The sequence below is a fragment of the Oryctolagus cuniculus genome, chromosome 6 (assembly GCF_051225735.1).
Source record: "Oryctolagus cuniculus isolate XC-2025 breed Fujian yellow rabbit chromosome 6, ASM5122573v1, whole genome shotgun sequence".
Taxonomy (NCBI): Eukaryota; Metazoa; Chordata; class Mammalia; order Lagomorpha; family Leporidae; genus Oryctolagus; species Oryctolagus cuniculus.
This window is the reverse complement of record NC_142872.1, coordinates 22317749-22342843: the sequence shown is the minus strand read 5'-3', so window position 1 is coordinate 22342843 and position 25095 is coordinate 22317749. Positions and strand designations below refer to the sequence as shown.

Here is a 25095-nt window from a genome sequence, read left to right as displayed (position 1 = left end):
AATGGAAGAACTAATTATAGCTCAAAAAAAAAAAAAAAAAAAAGAAATCCATAGTATTGTTTTTTATCGACTTTTTTTGTACCAAAATAAACTTACCTTTTACCTCCACTCTCCACAAACTGTTTGAAGTACTCTCAGATTCCAGATATCATGATCATTAAAGCATTTTCCCAGAATTTGCTCCAGGTAAAACAGATATAGGATATACTTTTATTTAATGTAACATGCTGTAAAATGTCTGTTAACTTATTTATGAAATAATAAAGAATTTGGTAAATTAATATGTATCTCATGTTATGTTGTACCCCAATAAAACAAAAATAGGCAACTGGTGCCGTTCGCTGTTGGCCTCTGTTTCATGCTGGCAGTCAGCACGTCCACTGAGTGAGTATAGCCACCTGTGGAGGGAGCACTCGAGCTCCTGCAGGCTGAGCTCTTGCGTCTATCTGCTGGGTCACCCCCCACGTCCCCTCAACAGCCAGGGCTGGGCCAGGATGAAGCCAGGAGCTCAGAACTCCATCTGGGTCTTCCACAGAGGTGGCAGGGACTCAAGTCCTTGAGCCATTATGGGTTACCTTCCTGGGGTGTGCGCTGATAGGAGGTTGAGTCAGAAGCAGAGTAGCCAGATGTTTTGATATGGGACGCGGTGACCCAAGCAGAGACTTCGCTCCACTCACACGCCTGAGTTTTACGACTTGTCCTGGGAAGGGGAGGGAGGAGAAACCCTTAACCAGTCTTCTTCCCAGCCCATAAGAACTCAACAAATCAATCCCAGTGCTGGCTCAGGGGGGAAGCCAGAAATCTTCTTGTGTGGGACCCAGAGCACTGAGACCTGGGGAGGTCGTCCACACCCATCATGGGAGGAGGGCATAGCCGGGGGAGCCCCCAGGTGCTGCCTGAGCACTTCTCTCCCAGAGGCCGGGTCCAGCAGAGTTCTGAGCAGTTCCAGCAGCCACAACACTCCACTCTGCCCACTGATGACCTAACTGTAGGTTCCTCTGCTTGAGAGAAGTTCTCCAAGGTTGCACAAAATAAGTTCTTCAAAATATGTTTGTTTGTTTGTTTTTTACAGGCAGAGTGGACAGTGAGAGAGAGAGAGAGAGAGAGAGAGAGAGAGAAAGAGAGAGAAAGAGAGAGAGAGAGAAAGGTCTTCCTTTTCCGTTGGTTCACCCCACAATGGTCACTGCGGCCAGCACACCGTGCTGATTCAAAGCTGGGAGTCAGGTGCTTCTCCTGGTCTCCCATGTGGGTGCAGGGCCCAAGGACTTGGGCCATCCTCCACTGCACTCCTGGGCCACAGCAGAGAGCTGGCCTGGAAGAGGGGCAACCGGGACAGAATCTGGTGCCCCGACCAGGACTAGAATCCGGTGCGCCGGCGCCGCAAGGTGGAGGATTAGCCTATTGAGCCGCAGCCCTGGCCCAAAATATGTTTTAAAAATTGAAATGGGCTGGCGCTGTGGCATAGTGGGTAAAGCCACTGCCTGCAGTGCTGGCATCCCATATGGGCGCCAGTTCAAGTCCCGGCTGCCCCGCTTCTAATCCAGCTCTCTGCTATGGCCTGGGAAAGCAGTGGAAGGTGGCCCAAGTCCTTGGGCCCCGGTTCCCTCATGGAAGACCTGGAAGAAGATCCTGGGGCTTTGGATCAGTGCAACTCCGGCTGTTGCAGCCACAATTGGGGAGTGAAGCAGTTGATGGAAGACCTGTCTCTCTGTCTCTGCCTCTCCTTCTCTCTCTGTGTAACTCTGACTTTTAAATAAATAGATACATCTTAACAAAAAATTGAAATAGGGTCCAGTGCTGTGGCGCAGTGGGTTAAAGCCCTGGCCTGAAGCGCTGGCATCCCATATGGGTGCTGGTTCTAGTCCCAGCTACTCCTCTTCCCATTCAGCTCTCTGCTAATGGCCTGGGATAGCAGTGGAAAATGGCCCAAGTCCTTGGGCCCCTGCATCCACATGGGAGTCCTAGAGGAGGCTCCTGGCTCCTGGCTCCTGGCTTTGGATCAGCGCAGCTCTGTCTGTTGCAATCATCCGGGGAGTGAACCAGCAGATGGAAGACCTCTCTCTCTGTCTCTACCTCTCTCAGTAACTCTGTCTTTTGTTTTTGTTTTTGTTTGTTTGTTTTTGACAGAGTGGATAGTGAGAGAGAGAGAGACAGAGAGAAAGGTCTTCCTTTTGCCATTGGTTCACCCTCCAATGGCTGCCGCGGCTGGCACGCTGCAGCTGGCGCACCGCGCTGATCCGAAGCCAGGAGCCAGGTACTTCTCCTGGTCTCCCATGGAGTGCAGGGCCCAAGCACTTGGGCCGTCCTCCACTGCACTCCCTGGCCACAGCAGAGAGCTGGCCTGGAAGAGGGGCAACCGGGACAGAATCCGGCGCCCTGACCAGGACTAGAACCCAGTGTGCCGGCGCTGCAAGGTGGAGGATTAGCCTAGTGAGCCACAGCGCCGACCTAACTCTGTCTTTCAAATAAATAAAATAAATCTTCTTTAAAAAATTGAAATAGACCTGGAGGAGAGACCCAGTAACAAAATACGGCCTTTGTTCCTTCATCCAATAAATACGAGTGTTTGTACCACAGGCCCTGTGCTGGGTGTGGACGCACTTGTGCACCTGCAGTGGAGGTCCTCAGAGACTGGTGCCACCACCTGAGCAAGTGCCTCGCGCTCTGCATCCGTGCGGGCTCCTCTGCTGCGTGCAGCTATCGGTCCCCTGTTTCTGGTTATAGAAGGGGGGCCGGCACAGTCACATACAGATTTCCCCAGGGTGGGGAAGGCAAGTCCTTCTGTGGACCGAGTCGTGTTTTCCTCTGAGGCAGGACATCCCAAGGCATGGTGGTCAGGACTCCGCCAAGGCCCAGGCCCTCAGCTGCACACACCAAGCCCCAGGAGCAGAGCTGAGCAGTAAGGGAGCAAGATGAGTGCACACAGCACCACGCTGATGCTCGAGATGACACTAACAGGAAACGGGAAGCTCCATTTGCAAGAAGATAGAATCCTGACCTGATTCAATTCAGCAAACAGCGACTGAGCTCCAGAATGTTCCAGGTCAGCTCGAGGGACTAGGGTCCCTCGGTGCAGAAAACAGACAAAATTCCCTGGCTTGGAAATATTCTCTCTTCCCAAAATCCCGTTCCCCTGCTTCCTGATCAGGGTCTAAGGTAACTAATGTGAATTTACGATCTAAAGCCCCACTAATGAACCCTCACCAACCTACCAGGTCCCAGAGAAGCCAAAACAGTCAAGACTTTTGCAAACAACAGAAAGACAACTTTTTAGATGAATCAAGGCTTTTAAAGGAAGAAACCAAGATCCCCCAGCTGGCTCTCCTTTTGCTGCAGAAACAAAGGCGTCTTGACTGGCCTGAGTCATATCAGCTGCTTCCAAACCTTGGGTATGGGGAGAAGGATCCGGCAGGCCCTAGGCTGTAAGAACACCTGCACAAGCCCTGCTTTTACTCGCAAAAGCTTACCCCAATCTGTTTCCACTTTATGTTAGTGACACCACGGTTGCGGCTCAGGGAGAAGAGCCAGTGAGCACCATGAGGCCGGATTCTGGAGGAACATGGAAGAATCTTCCATGAGAACACCTCAACAAGGCCACTGCCAGCCAGGGTCATTCTGCAGAACCCCTGGCTGCTGCTCCTGCTGGTCCTTTTCTTGCCCCTCCTCCTCTGAGATGTCTCACTTGGGCTGCTATCCCAGAACCACCTCCCTGTCACCTCTCTGGAAAGCCCTGTTCTCCACCATGCAGCCTCAAGAATGTCTCTCAGACTGCTCCTCTCCACGCCTGCTGCCCTTCCCTCCCGCCCAGCCTCAGCCATCCTGCTTCCCTACCTCACACCCCATACACGGCACTGCTGGGCACGAAGACTTCTAACTCACTACCTTCTGAAGTCCAGGCTCCTGCACTGGTCACTTGAGGTCCATCTATGTCCTACTTGGCATCATTTTCAAGAAAGTATTAACCAGGGACCTCATCCCCATGATTTTAAATGGGTACATTTTTTAGTGCATTACATCTGGATACAAAATTCTCAATTTCTCAAAACATCAAACACAGTAAAATATCTGTATCTTTATATATGTCTCTATATATCTACTATGCAACAAACTAACACATTAGGATATAAAATGTTTTTAAATGTTCGTTATATATTCATCTGCTTTTTAAAACAATGGCAGTAAAAGAAGGTTATAGAATATTTAGGACGGCACTTCCTGATCATTTGGCAGATAATACGGCTTTCGTTTCGTGTGTGTAACCTGCCGTGCAACAAGAGCATGTACAGTAGTCTCTGAGCGCTGCTACGCCACCACTTGTATTTAGAATGAACCAAAACACTTTCTCACCAGCGGCACCTTTGTCACTTTGTTTGAATGTTTGTGAGGTTTGAGAGACATAAACATTGTATTTTCCCAGTGTAAGCGTTGGTGGGAAGGCACGGTAATGACAGGCATATTTCGGGCAGAAGCGTCCTGTGTGGAAAATGTTAATTGGGAGGCTGTTCCACTGAGAACGCAAGCTCTTGTCTTCCTGGAATGGCCCATGAGCTTCCGCACGTCTGTGTCTGCCCACACTACTCCCTCTGTACCAGTGTGTCTGAGTTTGCCTGCGTATTCCCACCCACTGAACCTGAACTTCAGCTGTTTTCATTCATGCCTCTCTCCAGGCTCTCATGGTGCACTCAAATGCTGCCTCTTCTCCGATTCTTTCCCTACCCTATGCTGCCTCTTAGCGCCCCACATCATTTCAAACCCTCCTCTGCCTGAGCTCTTGCTTTGGCCTTGTAGTGTTTCTAATCCAGTCTACACACTGCTACATGTGCTTCCGTGACAAAGTCTGGGTGATGCTGCGAGAACAGATCATCCCAGAATCCCAGAGGCAGGACACATAGAAGGTTATTTGCTCATTGCACAGTCTACGGTGGGTCTGAGCAAACCTTCAGAGCAGCTGCCTCCGTGTGCTGGCTCAGTGTTCCAGGACACTTGCATCTTCCGATGCCTGCAACCAATTCCTTTTGCAATGACTTGGACATGGAGGATCACCTATCAGCTCCTAACCAATTCTACTGACATCATCTTGTATGGAACAAGTCACAATGGTAACAGTAACTTCAAGAGTAAAAAAGTACAATTCTCTCACTGTCCAGAGACAGAGGAGGATCCGATCTACTGCAGAACAGCACCCACATCTACCATGATAGACCCTCAATGAATACGCACAGGGATCCAGCTCTTTGCCAAGGGGAAGGCACAAACTACCAACTATGGGTTTGGGCTCCTCTGAACCCTTTATATCACCATCTCACTTCTCAACACAAGACAGCGAGGGCCAGTGTTACTCCTTTCTTCTATGTGGAATCAAAGCTCAGAGAGTTTTAATTGATGGCCAACAGCACACAGCTGATATTTGATACAGCCGGGATTCAAACCCTGATTTTTCTCGTTTCAGACCTCCCACAATTTCTGAGGAGGTCTCAGTGCCATAGCCTTAAGAATTCAGTGGCGTAGGTACAATGTCTGACCAGCACAGCCAAGCCAGCTGTCTGTGGCCCTCAGTACATTTCATGATACCCTCAGATCGCAAGAAGGAGAAAGAAGAAGAGCAGGGTGGAGTCAGACAGAGTGTACTTTTTTTTTTTTGGACAGGCAGAGTGGACAGTGAGAGAGAGAGACAGAGAGAAAGGTCTTCCTTTGCCGTTGGTTCATCCTCCAATGGCCGCCACGGCCGGCGCGCTGAGGCCAGCGCACTACGCTGATCCAAAGCCAGGAGCCAGGTGCTTCTCCTGGTCTCCCATGGGGTGCAGGACCCAAGCACTTGGGCCATCCTCCACTGCACTCCCGGGCCACAGCAGAGAGCTGGCCTGGAAGAGGGGCAACCGGGACAGAATCCGGTGCCCCGACCAGGACTAGAACCCGGTGTTCTGGCGCCACTAGGTGGAGGATTAGCCTGTTGAGCCGCGGCGCCGGCCTTTTTTTTTTTTTTTTTTTTTTTGACAGGCAGAGTGGACAGTGAGAGAGAGAGAGACAGAGAGAAAGGGTGAGTGTACTTCTTTATAGTAGTCTACCTTTGTTGCTTGTCTTCTCATTGCACGGTGGGTCAGAGGAGGCAGAGGCACGTTTCTTTCGTTTTGACCTTGTCTGTCAGCTCATTAGATCATGAGATCTGCTTTCTTGGAACCTGCTAACTTGACCCAGTGAGTTTGAAGAGCTTAATCCAGGTCCACAAAGCTTGCCCTGCAGAAGAAAGGGGGACTCGATGTAGTTCACTCACAGTTGCTGCACCTGTATCTATGTAGCTCTGTGCTTGTGCTGTGGTTGTTAGCGAGAGCCAAGAGAACTTTCTCTCCTTGAGAGAAGACCCTGCCAGTGAGAGTCAATGTAATCAATGCCTTGAATGCAAAATGCTCAGGACTGTGGCCGGCATGCTGATAGCGCATCCCCAGAAAACTGGACCACACTCATGTCATCCCCCACATCTCAGCCAGCCCAAGCAAGCAACAAGTGATATCCCATACACACTCAGGCAACCTGGGCAGGTGCTGGCCGGGCAATCTTCCTGCAAACACCTTGTAAAAAGCACGGAAGCCAAACATTTCCATGTGATCAGCTGCCTCTGCCAGGGCGATCAGTGCTCAGAGCCTGGGGATGGCCCACATCTTCCTCTCAGTATAATACAGGATTTACTCCTCGACAAGACAAGCCCATGAGACCAGCCCCACGCAGCTGCGCACCACAGACTCAGCAACCAGAGCTGGAGGAAATGGCTCTGGCGCCTCTGAAAGCTGAGCAGGCACTGGCACGGGGCTCATCTGACTTGATCACTTCCACGTGGGGGAAGAATTCATCCCTCACCACTGAACTTCCTGCGTGGCTTTTCAAAGAGCAAATTCCCCAAATCCAGTCCAGCCCAGCCCTGCTGACAGTTTCCAGCAGGGAGATGTCACTCACTCTGCCTTTCAAATCAATCAATATGTATATTTTTTTAAAGTATACAGTTGGTGTTATATACAGGATGATGCTATCATCCTCCGGAAATTATTTACTCAGCTTCCACCAAGTGGTAAGGGTGGGGAGACATCATCTTAATTTAGTCTGAGATATAGCTGATTGGGAGCCGAGTTTTGATACTAAAACATTGTTGTATTTAGGGTTAGCCCTTATCCTTAGGCTGTAACCCTTGAGCAGTCTCAGCAGAAAGCCTGGAAGTGTTTACAGCAACTCCTTCTGCTGGCTGAGCCCTAAATTCCAGTTTTTGACGCTTCAGCCCCTGGAGCCTGCCTGAGACTCTGCTTTTACCCACTGAGCCTCCTAACCACAACTTTGGTTTCAGCTTCTCCACTCTTCAGCTTCCAGACCTCACACCACACTGCTTACTAATCAGCAAAGGCCTCCAGACAAGAATGAAGCTTCTAAGCTTCCCTCTTCCTCGGGGCCTTCGGAATCCATTGGCACATTCCCTCTCTGGTTCTTTCACAGATTTTTAGGAACCCTGTGAGCAGCTGTCCTGGCTGTTGCTAGCCTGGGGGCTAATCTATTGCACGCTGCTTTGCCAAACCCTGAATTGCAACCGTCCTGGTGTTTGCAGAAGCCAGACGGTCACCTGGAGGGGAGGGGTGATAGGGACCACTCCTCCTGCACGCTTCAAGGCTTCTGTGGTGCCGATAACTCCCTCAGTTCAGCCCGGAGTGCAGTAGGGCCTGCAATTTACCATTTTGATCAGGGCGGGGAACACTTCAAAGCCTTCCACCTGCCCTTTTCTTCCTGGGCCAGGGAACCATGGGAAGGTTCTCACAGGTGTTAAGGATGTTCACTGCATCCATACAGCAAACAACTGGAGAAACGGTCACAGACTCAAGCCAAAGCCCCATTCATCACCTGTCCGATGTACGTCCCATTCTAACCAGAGAATCTTGGTGGCACTGAGGGTTCGCTGGTGTCAGGGTTAGCAAAGACCTCATATCTAACAGTCCTTGAAAAAAAAATCCAAGAATTTTCCTTTACCACTGCATAGTTACTCTGACAAAGGCCTCCCTGGTAGAGGCCTAAGAAAAGTTCGCTGCGTGTTCATGCCGTGGGTCTGTATGGAGCTCCCTTCAATTGATGGATGCTGGGTTTATGAACTGCCTTGGATCTAGGGAGAGGATGGAGGGCCTGGCTTGTCACTGTGGTGGCTGATGTCAGCCACACTGGTAGACTCTCCAGTTCTCTTGCCTCTAGGAGCACTCTAACCTGTTAACTACCTGAACGCCCAAGGTCAAGTACCTTGACTGTCCCTGTGGCCCTACTGCCCCTGTAGATATTTTGTCTACCCAGCCCGTGATGCTGAAGCACTCCCACCCTGGGACCCCACCTCACTCACTGATACTAGGGAGCCTGCATCAGCGGCACTCCCCCAACTCCAACCCAGCTGACACCACAACCCCACACAAGGGTTCTGGTTTCCCTTTGCTAGTACGGAGTGTACTCCGAGCCCTCCAGGAAGGAAGCCAGACGGTGAGTTCTCAAGTCAGACATGACTAAGCCACGTCGGTGCTCCTCCTGCTCCGAGCCCTGGCCCTCTTTTTCTTGAACACTACAGAAGGAGTTCTGCCATCTCCAATTCACGTCCTGTATGCCTACTCGGGTCAGGCTTCAGTTCCAGCCAACGTTCAGACCAGCTCTGGTATTATTGCAAAAATGTGGAATCCTGAGTGACAGTCAGAGCCCCCATACTGACGAACTGAATCCCATTCAGCTCCCCACTTCTGGAGCCACTGCCTCAAGATCCATTCCCTCCCAGAGCCCGAGGGTGCACACGTGGGAACCCCTGCAGACCTCCCGTGTCCCTGACCTGGGGAGAGCTGTGCAGCTGCTGTCGCTCCGTGTCGCCCCCGCTCTCCGGACTCTGCTGGAGCAAGGTTTATACAACCCAAGTCCTCCTTGGCTCAATTTCCCCAGCTCGGATCCTTAGCGTCTGCAGCTCAGTCGCTGTCAGGATCTGTGAGTGGGGATGCGGGACTGGGGGCTGCAGGAGGAAGACGGCACCTGTTCCCTCCCCGGGGCTTCTGCTTGCTTGCCTCTGTGTGTTATTCCCATCCTGTCCTATGCAGCTTGGTCCCTGTTTTCACATCAGCCAGTAGATCATTCCAGCGACCACCATCTGCAGTTTTCCCACCATTCATAGAACCAGCCTCAGCAATGTGGGTTCTGAGACACAGCAGGAGCCAACAATCACGACCCTGCCCCATTTGAGCATTGGGCCCACAACCCACAAAGCCCCCTCTCCACGTGTGTAGGTTGTTGTGTTTTTTGTTTGTTTGTTTGTTTTTGCCAGGCAGAGTTAGACAATGAGACAGAGAGTTATAGACAGTGATAGAGAGAGAGAGAGAGAGAGAGAAAGGTCTTTCTTTCCTTGGTTCACTCCCCTAATGGCCACTACGGCCAACGCTGCGCTGATTCAAAGCTAGGAGCCGGGTGCTTCCTCCTGGTCTCCCATGGGGTGCAGGTCCCAAGCACTTGGGCCATCCTCCACTGCCTTGCCGGGCCACAGCAGAGAGCTGGCCTGGAAGAGGGGCAACCGGGACTAGTACCCGGTGCCCCAACCAGGACTAGACCCGGTGTGCCGGCGCCGCAGGCGGAGGATTAGCCTAGTGAGCCGCGGTGCCAGCCCACGTGTGTAGGTTTTAACAGTTCGAAACTTTCCCTTCGCTTCCCAGCCGCAGTTGCTGCGTCCCACGGTTGCCACCTCCAGAAGACCTTACTGTTCCCTCTAGACCTGCGCAGCTTTCCAGTACCAGGTCAGCGCTTCCCTGTATCCGGTTCCCTCTGTTAGAATAACTGGGGTAGCTTCTTGTCTCCTGATTGGCCCTGAATTAACACCAGTCGTTCTTGATCTGACTCGGATGGATGCTCTAGAGGCAAGGGGGAGCGTCGAGGAAGCATCACCTTGTAAAGCACACGCTGCAAGTGCAACAGTGATTCTGCATGGTGCAAGTGAAACAGGAATCCTGCCTGCGCGGCGGCGAGGGGATGGGCGGCTTCTGCCCACTGAAAGCGCTCTGGAGAATCCGGGAGTTTGAGTCTCTGCTTTGCCTGCTGAAATGTTCCCATCGCAGGTCTCCTGCTCCCACTCTTTCCTGATAAGGGCTCTGACTTTGGCATAGAAGAACGCCAGGAGCCAGCATGGTGGTACCGCGAGCTAGGCTTCTGCCTGAACCACCAGCATCCCTTAGAAGCGCCCATTCCATTCCCAGCAGCTCCCTGGAAAAGCAGGAGAGGATGGCCCAAGTGCTTGGGTTCCTGCCATAACTGTGGAAGATGCGGATAGCGCTCCCGGCTCCTGATTTCAGCCTGGCCCAGCCCCGGCTGTTGCGGCCATTTTAAGGAATAGACCAGCAGATGGAAGATCTTTTTCTGTCTCTATCACTCTGCCTTTCCAACAAATAAACAAATCTTTTTTTTTAACTCCAGTTTCTTTTTAAAGATTTTGAAAGGCAGAGTTACAGAGAGGGAGAGCGAGAGCTTCCATGTGCTGGTTCACTCCCCAAATGGCCACCACAGCCAGGGCTGGTCCAGGCTGAAGCCAGGAGCCAGCAGCTTCTTCCAGGTCTCCCACGTGTGTGCAGGGGCCCAACCACTTAGGCCATCTTCTGCTGCTTTCCCAGGCACATTAGCAGGGAGCAGAATCAGAAATGGAGCAGCAGAGTCTCAAACCAGCACCTATATGGGACACCAGCATTGTAGGTGGCAGCTTAACCCACAGTGCCACACCACTGACTGCATCAACAAATCTTTTAAAAAAGACATAGAAGGTACACAACTCTTCTCCTGTGAAGCTCTGCAAAGCCCCACAAATAACCAACCCCTGAGCCTCGTTTCAGCTCACCTGTCCCGTGGCTGTAAGACATGAAGCATCTCCCTGAGGCCCCATAGCGTTCAGAACACACACGAAGCTGGAATTCGATTGCCCCGAGCCTATTCCTCTCTTTGGTGAGGACTCCACTGCCATGGGAAGTGATGAACATTGCCCCTGTGCCTCTCAGCCACTGATTCTCCATTGCCGTTCTCTCCGCCTGCCCTGCATCCAAAATAAACAGAATGAAAAGCTTAAAAATTGAAAAAAAAAATCACTGCATTCCAGAAGTTTCTGCCAACTTACTTATTCTTAGGAACAGATGCCTGTTATTTCAGAGGTGAACATTGCAACTTCAAAATTCCAAGGGATTTTTATCTAAAGTGACATCTGGTACCGGTTGGCGCAGCTCAGGCCTCAGAAAGCTGAGCCTGAGGCAAGGATCCGTGTGCTGCGTTTCACTCGGGAGTGAGTGCCGAGGCTGGTGAGACTGAGAAAGAAAAGGCAAGGAGGCGAGCAAAGACGGGAAACAGTGTGGTTGACGTATGACCACACTGGCCAGAGCTTCCCGGGGAGGAGCGGAGAGACAGTGTATCCCGCAGCAGGGATGTTTGCCTGGCCCACGGGATTCCTCCAGAGGGTTGCAAGAGCAGAGCAGACTTAGAAACAGTGCAGAGAAAGGCTAAAGGAGGGGATTGCAGCTGGTGCCATGGCTCACTAGGCTAATTTTCCACCTGCGGCGCTGGCACACCAGGTTCTAGTCCCAGTCAGGGCGCCAGATTCGGTCCAGCTCTCTGCTGTGGCCCAGGAGTGCAGTGGAGGATGGCCCAAGTGCGTGGGCCCTGCACCCCATGGGAGACCAGGAGGAGGCACCTGGCTCCTGGCTTTGGATCGGCACAGCATGCTGGCAGTAGCAGCCTTTGGGGGTGAACCAACGGAAAAGGAAGACCTTTCTCTCTCTTGCACTGTCCACTCTGCCTGTAAAAAAAAAAAGGAGGGGATCGCACAGATCCAGGCTGCCTTCCTCTCCTGCATCCCAGGGGTGGGTCATGGTTCACTCCGTAGGGCTTGCTTTGCCGTGCTTCTGAACTGTAGCAGCAGCAGCAGCAACCTAGAACCTGCTCTCAGCGGTGGGGCATTTCCTTTGCACCTGCAAGTGAGATGTGGCGTGGGGAGGCGGTGAAGACATGCAGTGGAGACACACGGGAGGCAGGCAGTGGAGACAACCTGAGTAGGCCACAAATACGTGTCCAGTACAAATACAAATTTCCACAGTTGATGCAAGAAGACACAGAAGATCTGAATGGATCCACAGTCATGCAAGAAACAGAATCAGGGCCAGCACTGTGGCGCAGCAGGTTAAGCTGCCGCCTGCAGTGCCAGCATCCCATACGGGGATGGCCCAAGTGTGTGCCCCTTAAAAAAAAAGTGGAATCCATCCTTTCTAATATTCCCTCAAAGAACACACCAAGTCCAGATAGTTTTACAGGTGAGTCCTCCTAAACTTTCAAAGATACATAATTCCAGACAGGCACAAACGTACAGAAAAGAAACAAGATGGAATATTTCCCAATGCATTTCATCCAGCTAACTTCTACCAGAATCAGAGGACAGTGTCAGGAAGGGAACGGCCCCACACATACACAATACAGAACCATCAAGTTCAAGTGTCAGTAACGCCCAGGCTGAGACATCCTGCAGGTAGAGAGAGAGAGCAACAAGGAACCACCAATAAAGAAAACAAAATACGATCCTGGGGTGGGCACAGCCAGAGGGAAATGAACGGAACTCTCAGATTGGGTAACTTGAGGAGTGTTTCTTTTGAAAGATTTATTTATTTGAGAGGCAGAGTTACAAGAGGGAGACAGACTTTCATCTGCTATTTCAATCCCCAAATAGCTGCAATGGCCAGAGCGGGGCCAATCTGAAGCCTGGAGCCAGGAGCTTCTTCCGGGTCTCCCACGTGGGTGCAGGGGCCCAGCATGTAGGCCATCTTCTACTGCTTTCCCAGGCCATGAGCAGGAAGCTGGTCAGAAGTGGAGCAACCAGGACTCAAACCCAATCTGAGAGTTCCGTTCATTTCTCGCTGGCTGTGCCCACCCCAGGATCATATTTTGTTTTCTTTATTGTTGGTTTCTTGTTGCTCTATCTCTCTACCTCCAGGATATCTCAGCCTGGGTGTTAGTGACACTTGAACGCCATGGTTCTGTATTGTGTATGCGTGGGCACCCATGTGAAAGGCCATCGAGCAGCTTAACCTACTATGCCACAGTACCGCCCTGAAGAGTGTTTCTTTAACAAACGAAATGTTACCGGAGGGAAGGCCGTGGAAACCTTGGGGTTCTTGTATCTTGAGATAGAGAGTGGAGTGATAAGGCTTTTTTCAGGATAGGGCATCCATCAGAATGGAAGGGACAGAGAGAGAGCACCCAGTAGCTCGGACTGGGGGAGAGCGAGTTTACATGGTTGAATGGAGGGAATACACCTGAGCCAGCCAGGCAGACGGCTCAGCAGAGAGCAGAGGGCTGAGCAGTCCATTTGGACTCCCTTGGTTTGTAAGCGAGTCTGTTTACCCACCTCTGGCCACGGCCTTTCCTCCAGTGACATATATATACACGTAATATCTATATCCACTGAAGTCTACTAAATTAATAAGAAAAAGATAAATAACCCACACCCCCCAAAAAAAGAAAAAAAGGTAAATGACATGAATAAGCATTTCTCAGAACAGGAAACACAAATGGCCAATAAAGAGATGTGCAACCTTGTTAGTAGTCAGGAAATGCAAAATCCAACCACAGTGAGATAACACTTCACACCCACTACAGACAGAAATTAAAACAGTCAGACATTACAGGTCTTGCCCAGGATGTGAAGTAAAAGGAATTCTTATGCACTTGTCTGCCGAAGAGGAAACGGTACTTTTGAAATGCAGTTCCTGGTAAAAATCGAAGGCACGTGTGCCCTAGGAGCCAGAGTTTGAATCTACAGCATACGCCACAGAAATCCTGCCCCAGGAACATCAGGAGAGAGAAACCAATATATTCACCATAGCATTTTTTTTAAATGGAATTGTCATTTTAGATTTACAGAAAAGCTGTCAAGATAATACCAGCAGGTCCCAGGGACTGCACAGGCAAGTTCTTGTATTCTTAACATCTTAGGTCAGTCAGTGTGGGGCCTCCATCCCAGACACTAAGTGCACAGCTTCCTCGGATCTCCCCAGCTTATCTAACATGTTTTTTGCAGCATTGTTCTCAACAACTAAAGTGGGGGGGGGGGCGTCAGTAGTAAAATGGATAAATGAAGTCTGATTCACTCATTCAGGCGAATACAGCAGTACAGCGAATGAGTGAAGTGCAGTTATGTGTCAACTTGGATGAATCTGAAAGTATTTTGCTGAGTGGTCAGAGCAAGTCTTACATGAAGCTACCCAACGCGATTCCATTGGTAAGAGTTGCAAAAACAGGCACAATGAAATCACATAGAACTTCAGGATTTTATATGCTTACAGGTGATGAAACTGTCAAGAGCGGCAGAGAGGGGACTGAAACAAGGGGAGAGCCGCGCCTGCTGGGGGGGGGTGTGCATGGGGAGGGGCACATACGTGGGGCACACCTTTCTACGCGTGATCTGCTTCGTAATCGTCATCTTTCAGGACCAATCCCTAGCTCTTCCGCTTTCCCTGAAGTGCCTTTTCCCCACCACCCTGGGCCACCGGCACGGAGGGGAAAAGTGATGCCTTAGACTTGGAGCAAACAGGAACCCCAGCTCTCCATGCCCAGACCAGAGACTCTCATCACCCTCTGTAAGCCCCACCACACTTCCTGTTTCTCAGGAGCTGAAAAGGGCGCTGACCAAAAGTAACCCTGGAAGCTGGGAGAGTCCCTCCAATACACTGGGAGTCCACCAGGCAGGCTGGCCTCTCAGCTACGGTTGGCAAGGAAGCCAGGCCCTGGCAGGACACACACCTGCCCCAAGGGGCCTGCAGGCAACAGGGAGAAGCTGCCTCCCAGCAGGTGCCGTGGCCTGAGGTGTGGGGCTGCTCAGTGGCACAGCAGGGAGCAAGACACACAGCCCTTCTCCAGGGCAGGAGGTCAGAAGAGCAAACACGACAGACACACCTTGAAAGCCAAGCAAAGAACCGCAAAGCGAGAGGTAAAATAACCCCGTGCCAAGGTACTCGACCTCAAACGGGGCTGCCCACGGTTTACACTGTGCCTCTACTGCCTACGTACTGGGCAAGTGACCGAAACTTCCTAGGATTCAGGGTCCCCTCTATCAACTGGAAGCCATAATCCAACATACTGGAAGACTCCATGAAAGCTTTGTTCTCCCTCCAAGTATTCACTGAGCACTGTTCGGGGCAAGTACTAAGATGACAGGCAAGACCCTGCCCCCAGGTGCTTGTGTCACAGGGGAGGGGGAAGATCACAGAGTGAGGGGGCTTTGTGTGTCAGGGAAGGCCTCTGCCACAGCCAGTGATGGAGAGGGCTGGCTGGCCCAGGGGGAGGAGCCCGCTAATGAGACGGGGGCCACTGGCGCATCCCGTGGTGGGAACAAACACGGTGTGGGCGAGGAAGAGCAGGACAGAGCCTGCCGGGCACGTAAGTGAGGGGCCTTGCCCGGGAGGGGGAGGCGGTGCCACAGAAAGGACTCCACGCACATTCCACAAGTGGGGTCACTGAGGGTTAAGGCAGAGGCCGGGGCATTGCTTGACACGCATCCCTCAGAGATCTCCAGCTTTGGGCTGGCATCGTGGCACAGCCGGCTAGGCTCCCGCCTGCAACACTGCCAACCCAAATCAGCTGCTCCACTTCCGATCCAGCTCCCTGCTAATGTGCCAGGGAAAGCAGTGGAGGTGGTCCCAGAGCTTGGGTCCCTGTCATGCACCTGGGAGACCTGCACGGAGTTCCAGGCTTCTGGCTGTTGTGACCACTTGGGGAGCAAACCAGCAGATGAAGATCTCTTTCTGGGCCAGTGCTGGGGTGTATGGGTCAATGCCTCTGGCTGCAGTGCCGGCATCCCATATGGGCACCAGTTCAAGTCCCAGCTGCTCCTCTTCCGATCCGGCTCTCTGCTGTGGCCTGGGAAAGCAGTAGAAGATGGCCCAAGTACTTGGGTCCCTGCACCCACGTGGGAGACCCGGAGGAAGCTCCTGGCTCCTGGCTTCGGATTGGCTCAGCTCCAGCTGCTGTGGCCATTTGGGAGTGAACCAGCGGATGGAAGACCTCTTTCTCTCAAATAAATAAATAAACTCTCTATAAAAAAGAAAAGATACCTTTCTCTCGAGGGCGCTCTAAAATAAATAAATCTTTAAAATAAATCAGTAAGATCTCTGTTGTGCAGAAGCAGAGGAGGTGGGGCAGCAGGGAGGATGCGTTGCTCTGCCTTGGGGTCTGGGGCGGATGGGCGGGCTGGTGGGCCGGTGGGCTGGAGAGCGAGGCGGGCCCCGCCTGACTGACACTGGGTCTCTCTCCTCCGCTCCCATCCCCGCACAACTCCTCCCTCCTCGGGATCCAGACCCGAATTCCACTTCCGGCCGTAAAAGCTTTCCCTGGCCACTTGCAGTCCACGTGCTCCGCACGCTGCCCCGGCTCCTCCTCCCCAGTCGCTGCCTCATGGCCACGGACCGTCTCAGCTGGGTGCTCAGGCTCTAGGCGGGGTCGAGGGTGCGCAGACCTCCGCCGTGGGGTCCTGCCTTGTGCCGTGGGTAGATCTCACCCTGTCCCGCACCCGGACAGCCACTGGCCCTTACTGTTGATTGCCCGTCCACACTGGTGGGCTGGCCGCCCTCCCAGATGTCCTGAGCCAGCCAACCTCATACTGGGCGCTGGCGTCCCTGTGCGCCGGAGGCCTCTGACGTCCGGCGGGGGTCGCCTGGCTAGCACTCCCACCGCCGTGCGCCTCCTCGCCCACTGCCGCTTTATTGCCCACATAGAGCTGCACCTGTAACCCAAGTTCTCGGCTCCGCGCCTCCCTCTAGTGGCCGGCCCAGGAATTTCACCCCAGGTTTCCTGCCGGTTTCGGGGACCGGACGCGAGGCTTTCTATTTCTGCACCCGCGCACGGCGGTTCTGAGTGTTTAAGGAGCTTTAAGACGTATCAGAAAACAAACAAGGCCTGGACAGAGGGCGGCCAAGCTCGGGGTCTTGTCCCTGGACGGGAACGCCCTCTGGTGGCCAACGGGTGGTACTGCTCAGGCCCTGCGGTCCCCACCTCCAAGGGGCCCCCAGAGCTGCCCCCAACAGCCCACCCACGGGGCGCACGGGGTATAGAAGGAACCGAGCCTGGAACCGCTGGGAAACGGCCCCCGCCTAGGAGAGAGGGCGGGCGGGAGGGATCCAGACCCTGGAAGGCGTGGAGGGACCAGAGTGCCCCCTTGTGGAGCCTTACGCCCTTCTCGGGCCCCCCGCTCCTCACCTTAGGACTTTAGCCAGGGCAGGCACGGGAGTCGCAGACGACCCGCAAAGCTGGGGCCAAACGCAAGAACGGGTAGAGCTGAGCAGAGACAGCGCACCGCGCGTTCTCACTCGCAGGCCCCGGCGGCGACAGACCCCGGGCCGGTCGGACGCGAGGCAGCGGGAGGCACCGGTGTCACCCACCCGGCGCACCGGACCACCGCCGCCCCAGCATCAGTCCCGACCTGATTGTCAGAACACCGGGTCAGGAAGGGAACCGCAGCTCCCTCTCAGCCCCGGTGTGGGTGCAGAGGAGAGGGGCGCGCCTCTAAGACCCACAGCGCGGAGACCCCGCATCCCACACCTGAGCCTGTGGGTTTGAATTCCCGCGCCTCTTCTGACCCCGCCTCCTGCTCACCTGTGCCCTGCGCGCCGGTGGCGCAGGTGCTGGGCCCGCCACGCCCGTGGGAGTCCCACCGGGAGCTCCTGACTCCGTCCTGGCCCAGCCTTGGCCGCTGCTGGCATTTGGGGAGTGAACCGGTGGCTGGAAGGCGTTATTTCTCCGTCCGTCGCTCTTTCTGGACTTTTCAGATGAATTTTTAAAAATACAATAAAGACAAAAAGACTGCAGTTTACCGACCCGGAGTTGTTTTCCTCAATATCAGAAGTATTACCTGCGTGATATTTACCACTGTGTCTGCTGCCCTATCGATCTATCTTTCTATCCACCCGTCTGTACACCTGCACGAAAGTGTAAAACTAGCTCCCGCTGTTACCCTGAGGGACCTGAGCCTGGATCAAGCACAGCTATTTTAGACTTGTAACTCGGGCCTGACCGGGCCCTGAACCCTATGCCAAAAACTCCTGAAAAAGAAAATAAAACTCCCGTTGTGATAAACTCTCCTAGCAACAGCCAGTTAACAGCAGGGAACTACGCAAAGTTCCAGGTGTCTTTCAGTTACGGTGATTGTAGCACTCGAGACCCTGCAGTTTGGCACATACACCCTAGCAGCTCGGACCCTAAACTTTAGCCAGTCATAAAGCGACAAGTATACATTTAAAGTATCAGCCTATCAGATGCTGTATAGCCAACTTGTTTGTTCAACTGTATAAAAACCCTAACGACCTTACTGTAGGGGCCGCCGACCCAGCCCAGCTGTGCCTGGTGCCAGACCAAACTCGAGTTTGAAATAAAACTCTTAGGTTTGCATCAGCCTCGGCTCCTGGTGGTCTTAATTGGTGGGAATTGGACGTTTTTGGGTACAACAACCGGAGAAGCAAAGGGTCCTTGTCTTCGAACAAGAAAGAATTCAGGCGTGAGACAGAGAGCAGGGGAAAGCAACGTAGCAAGTTTATTAGGGTAGGGACATCCGTAAGTTCGGATGGGCACCTCTCCAGACAGGACCTGAGAGAGAGTGCGCAGTTCACATGTGGCCCGGGTTTTTAAGGGGATGGGTCTTGCATTCCCACCTTTTCTCTCCTGCTCTCCTTCTCCTCCCAAACAAAGGACTTGTTGGGTGTAAATACAAAAAATTCCTGAGTTTTTCCCCTGAAGTTGTTGGGCCAAGGGGAGCTTCTCTCTAGGGTGCCCGCCTTAGAGGAAGGATGTTTATCAGGCCAGGTAGAAGGGGCAGGACCCCCTGGAAGGTCATCAGGATCCGGGTGGGACTTTGAAGTGCAGATACTGGGCTGCACCTGGCAGGTTATAGTGTGACTTTGAAATGCAGATACTGGACCTCCTTAGATGTCAATTCCTTAGGCCCTTGTCACACACACATAAGCTCATTTCTGACTTCCTGGGGGTCTGTCTGAGGGGTCCCTCTGGTCTTAGCCCCTCTACCAGGAACCCATGCTGTGGGTTTCAAGGCTGTCACCAGACTGGGGGAAGGGTGACCCCACACAGCTTTCCTGCGGAGATGCACCGGCTTTTTTGTCTTGAGTGAGCCTCTGCCTGGTTGCTGCAAACTTCGGTTTTGCCATTTATTCCCTGCTTGTGTAGAGGGATGGGTTTTTTTGGAATTTTTAATATTTTTTCTGATACCAGCCCCAGAATGTTTACATGTAAGGTAGCTGCCGCTATGGCTGGGTGTGTGTCTACCATTTTGTCGTTTGCTTCCCTTGGTTTTGTTCTGGGTTATCTGACCCTTTGGTCAGCATTCCATTTCAATGCATCCATTGTGGTTTTCACTGTATCTGTTGCTATAATTCCCCTTGTCTCTCTTTCTGGTGCTCGCTCTGGGGTTACAACATACATTTTACGTTTCCCGTGGTCTCCGTGGAATCAACATTTGACCACTTTAGGAGTCACGTGAACACCTTACCACCACAGAGGTAGTATTCTTTCCTGCCATGTGCCCAGACATTGAAAACACCACCAAACGTGATAATTTTTCTATCAATCATATATTTCAAATATACTTTGAGACCTCAACAGCACAATGGAATGTTATATTAGCCCAGGCCTTACCCACGGCTGACGCTCCAGGTTAACTGCTGGCCTCGATTCCCCTCCAGCTCGAGAGCCTCTTCTGGAATTACCCTAGAGCAGATCTGCTCTCAAGGAATTCTCAGATTCCCTTCACCCGAGGGGGTCTCCCTTGAACGCCTGTCCGGCTCTGAGATTGACAAGAGGACTGTGGGTGGTGGCTCTTCTCCACCTCGACCAGTGAGTTCCCCTCCTTCTGCCCTGGGAGGAGTCTGAAGTCATCTGTTACTGGCCACCTACGCCGTGCGCCGTTTTCTCTGGCGATGACACATGTGTGTATTCTTTTCCAATTTGGGGGGAGTTTCCATGTGCTCAATAATTCTTCGAAGGCTACGTGTTCGGTGCAGTGGTTAGGGTGCTGCCTGGGACGCCCGCATCCCGCGCTGCAATGCCTGGGCGCGAGCCCCTGCTTGAATACAGCTTCCTGCCCGTGTGCACTCTGCGGGGCTGCCACGGACGGCTCAAGGGGTCAGGTTGCTTCCACCCACACGGGCCGCCAAGGCTGAGTTCCCGGCTCCAGCCTTTGGCCTGGCCCACCCCTGCAGGTGTTTGGGGAGTGAACCAGTGGATGGCAAATCTCTGTCTCTGTGCCTTTCCAATAAAAATAAATACATAATTTTACAATGGGATTTCCTTAAGCATTTCTGTCCTCACCACACTCTTTCTCCTCTCCTGGAACTCCAGTGACAAATGCTTTGGTCATGGGACCCTGGCTCCTGAGGCTCTGTTCATTTTTTTTAAAAAAAGATGTATTTATTTATCTGAGAAGCAGAGTTACAGACAGAGAAAGGAAGAGACAGAGAAAGAGGTCTCTCATCTGCTGGGTCACTCCCCAAATGGCTGCAATGGCCAGAGCTGCACCCATCTGAAGCCAGGAGCCAGGAGCTTCTTCCGGGTCTCCCACACAGGTGTAGGGGTCCAAGGACTTGGGCCATCTTCCACTGCTTTCCCAGGCCATAGCAGAGAGCTGTATGGGAAGTGGAGCAGCTGGGACTTGAACTGGCGCCCATATGGGATGCCAGCACTGCAGGCGGTGGCTTTACCTACTACACCACAGTACCATCCCCCTGCTCTGTTTTTTTTTTTTTTTTTAATCTTTTTCTTACTGTTGTTCAGACAGGATCATTTACATTGGCCTATCTTCAAGTCACTTAGTGAGTCTTTCCTCTGTCATTTCCATTCCACTTTTATCTAGTGAGTATTGAAATTTAGGTCCTTACATTTCTAAATTCAAGTATTTCTATCTTTTATTCTTTATAACTCCTATTTTTTGTTGTTGTTATCGAGCCTTCCTATATTGCCACTCATTTCAAAAACATTTACTCTCATTTCTGCAAGAGTGCCTTAAAGCCTTAGTTACTCAATTCCAACCGCTCATCTCTCATTGGCGTCCTTTGATGTCTTTTCCCTTGCAAATTGAGGTTTTCCTGGATCCTTCCTCACAGGCCAGCGAGACTGTAACTTTGTTTTGTGTCTTGGACATTTTGAAATTCATGAGGCTCCCGGTATTATTCGAATACCACGGAGAATGCTGATGTTTGTGCTACGGTGGGTCAGACTCTGAGCAGCCTCTGGGGGCCGTGGCTTCCATCTTCTTTGTGTCCGTTCCATTTCAAAGCGTCTGCAGTGCTGCTCAGAACTGTGCTGTGTGTGCAGTCTCTCGGGGTCTACCGGAGAACAGGGCGGCAGCTCACCCTTCAGCACAGTTCCCGGTCCCTGCGCACTGCACCCACGCATGCGCAGCTTGGAGGTGCGCCCAGGAGCTCACCAACAACTTCATAAGGTCTGGCTCCTGACTTTCTTCCGTTCCATGGCTCATTAGTCCTTTGTGGTCCCCTGAGCCTCCTGTTTTTGGTCCTCTGGCCGTAAAGCTGGAGTGACAGCCGCCTTGCCGTGTGCATACTTCAAGCAAAAAATCCTGTCCTCATCCAGGGACAAACCAGCAAGGGAGAGAGAGGGGGGATGGGGAAAGGAGAAAGAGCAGAGATGGGTGAGGGGGTAGGGTGGGGGCTGTCCTCGCTGCTTGGGACTTCTCCAACAGAAAGCCCCTCTGCCACCCCCACCCCGTTAAATGCCTGTGGGCCTCTGAGGCCAGGAGGACGTGGCCTGCGCATCAGGAGTTCCTGTTCCAGGGCTCAGCCAGAGCTAGAGGGCTTCCCTGAGAGCTCTCAGCACCTCTGCAGGTCCAGGCTGCTTTCTGTGTAGCCCGTGCAGGACGCTCCTGCCACTCAGAGGCCTTTACATGCCCCCCGCCCCCATTCACCTGCTGCTTCTCCCCTCCAGGGTCCTCCACGCATCCAGGCTCAATTATTTCATTTTGCAGGAGCGACAGGATGCGGCGTTTATGCCACGTCTCTGAAATCTGGAACCCAGGGGAGTCCCGTGCACAGATGAGAGAAAAAAAGGTCATAGAACATAGAATAAAATGATATCTTTATTTTGGTACAAAAATTCTGACACCCATGCATATCAGGGATCTTCAAAAAGCTTAAGGAAAATGCATTTGATGAGAAAACTATGCATGAATTTCCATTTTTAGCATCATAATAAACTTACGTTTTAATTCCATCTTTTCTGTTGAACTCCTTTAGGTGGTGTCATTTACTATAAACTATAACCATTCTCTTGTTGACGCTCATTCTTGTCGACTCCTATTTGGCGCTACTGCATATGAAGCTGCTAAGAATCTTTGCACACATACTTATTTTGGAAAAATATTTAAGAATTGAGCTAAATGTGTGCTTGGCTTTCTAAGAAACTGCCAAACTGTCTCCCAGTGTCGCGTTACTTGACGTTGCCGCCAGCAGCTCAGCCCCAGTCCACTCGCTCCCCGTCTCCGCCAACACCGGCCTGGGAAGCCCTTTCGTCCTCCTGGTGGGCAGGAAGGGGTGCTTAACTGCGGTTGTGATGCACCTGTCTCCAACAACTCTCACAGGCAGTAGGTGTTCATGCGCTTTTCCGTTTGCGTGTTTTTTGCCGTTGAAGAATCCATTAAAATCTTCTATCCATTCGAAGAACTGAGTCGTCTTCCTATTGCGTCAAGAGCATTCTTTATATTTCTGACACATGTTCTGCAGCCACCATACGGTGTTTACCTCTTTGGCTTCTGCTCCCCACTCGCATCGCGTGGTTCAATGCCCCTTCTCTCGCCTCTGCAGGGGTCTTCTTGCTCCCATACTGCACTCTGCAGTTGGGTCTGCAAACAGCAGCCACTGGGTTTCCTTTCTTAATGTTTTCTAAAATTGTTTTTATTTGAAAGAGAGAGAATCTTCCACCCACTGGGTCACTTCGCGAATGCCCCCAGTAGCTGGGGCCAGGCCAGGCCAAACCCAGGAAACTAGAACTGTCTGGGTCTCTCACAGGGAAGGAAGGGACCCACTTACATTGGAGCCATCACCTATTGTCTCTCGTTAACAGGAAGCGGGAATTGGGAGCAGAGCCGGAAGTGGAATCCAGGAGCTCCAGTATGGAATGCAGCTTTCTCAAGCAGGTGCTTAACTGCCATGCCAAACGCCCACCCCAGCCGGTGGGTCTTGTAAAATGTACACTGGCTCACTTTGCTCCGTGCCTAACATCCCCGGAAGGTTCTCCATTTCATTGGCATAAAGCCCAACCCCCTGACCAAAGGCCCCAAGTGTGCCCCGGCCCTGACTCTGCCCACCCTCAGCCCCATCTTGTGCTTCCCTCCCCTCCACGGCCACTCATGCTGCAGCTTCTCCCTCTCGCAGACCAAGCGCGTTCCCTCCCCCACAGCTTTGCAGTGGCTGTCCCCCCTGCCTGGAGTGCCATGCCCTTTGTTCTACACCTGGCTGCAGCTTCTGCCACTTGAGGAGCTGAGATGTCACCTCATTCCGTGGGCTGAATCTAACACGCCCACCTCTGGGCTCTCTCTGACACCGCTGCTGTTTCAGTTCTCTGCAGAAGGGTTCGCTCGTTGTGACCGTGACCTTGGTTATCTGCTCATTGCCTGCCTCCCCAGGAATGTGAGAGTCCAGAGAGCAGGCGCTTTGTCTTTGTTCGTTTCTATAACCTGGTACCCGGAGCCATGTCTGGCACATAACACAGGCTCCAGCATTGCTGAACACCTGTGCCCACAGCGCCTTCTACGCCTGGCACCAAGAAATGTTTGTTGTCTGAGTTTGCCGGGGAATCCAGTCCTGTGACACCTGTGACCCATGGTCAGTCACCATCCCTGGGCTAGTAGGAGAGAAAGGACGTCCGTGTAGGAAAAAGACATGAGACGGGGTGTGGAGAGACTGGAAGACAAGATCAGTTCCTCCCATGGTAGCCAGGGAGCTTTGCCACAGAACTGCCATGCCCCTGGTGCTGCTGTGAGCTACGGCCCGGGGAGGGTAAGGCCCACAGAGAATCCACCACGGTACCCTCGGCAGCACAGCCCAGGACCTTCCAGGGCCTGCCTGTTAGAGGAAACTGGATGCTTTTTGGCCTCAGAAGCTGTTTACTCTGCCCCTGCACTTCCTGGTGTCTGCAAGCTGGCTTTCCCATGCCACGGCCGCAGCAAGGTTTCGGCTTGCTGCCCCCCACCCCCGCTCCTGCCTCCCCTCAGCCTGGGGGGCACGGCACCCCGGTGGGAGGGCAGTTGGGCAGGGCCCATTTCTTCTCTTCGTGCACTCTCCCTAAGACCTCCCCCGTCCCTGAGTCGCTGAGTGGTCAGCCAGGGGCTGACACTGCCCTGGCGAGGCAGGCTGGGGAGCCCACAGCGGGGGGCCTGGGAAGGCGCTGCTATCCTGGGTGCCCGGCCCTCTCCAAGTCCTAAAGAAAAGTGTCCACGGTCTCAGCCTACAATCCAGACCCTTGCCTGTGCTCCCAGGGGCCAGGCGAGTCCTTGCCCTTCACTCGAACCCAGCTCTGAACAAACTTCCAGAAGCACGGCTTCTTGCAGGAAGGGTTCAGCAGGGGAGTGCCACCCTCTCTGCTCTAGCGGAAGCTTTTCTGCAAAGTGGCTATCCAGGGCCTGCCCTGCTCGTGGCCACATCTGTCAGGACGTTCTGGCTCCCGGCTGTGTGAGCGTGAGCGGTGAGTGTACGTGGGGGGTTGAGGTGGCACACACGGGGCCTCTCGGTCCCCTGGGCACCTCACCCAGCACACCGAGGCCGCCCTCGTGCCTTGAGGCACTGGTGCTGGCTGGGAGCTCTGCGGGGGTGGGCTCGGCCAGGTAGCTTCTCACAGAACCCGCCAGGTGGGGCGCACTTGGGACACGGTGCCTTCACAGGGCTAGCCCTTGGCCCGGTCTCAGGCCAAACTCTGTGGGCCCTGGAGGCCTGTTCAGGGGCATCTGAGGAGGTGAGGGCTCAGCACAGGACACGGGCCCTCCTGGCCATGGCAATGCCAGGAGAGGGCAGCAGTGCTCAGGGGTTC

The 25095-nt window shown here is 52.9% G+C and overlaps 1 long non-coding RNA gene across 3 annotated transcripts in view; it reads right to left on the bottom strand.

The window, feature by feature from the left end:
* Positions 1–198: 198 nt before the first annotated feature.
* LOC103347986 (uncharacterized) overlaps positions 199–25095 on the bottom strand; it is a 117400-nt gene continuing 92503 nt past the window's right edge. Inside the window, exons 4-7 of one of the 3 annotated variants that reach the window (XR_016236081.1) lie at positions 17650–17814; positions 10865–11056; positions 6066–6234; positions 199–700 (exon numbers count right to left, since the gene is read on the bottom strand). This is a non-coding gene — a long non-coding RNA (uncharacterized LOC103347986). Of the gene's footprint in view, positions 701–6065; positions 6235–10864; positions 11057–17649; positions 17815–25095 lie in introns of those variants that run through there. The other 2 variants (XR_016236083.1, XR_016236074.1) reach the window with 2 other exon arrangements.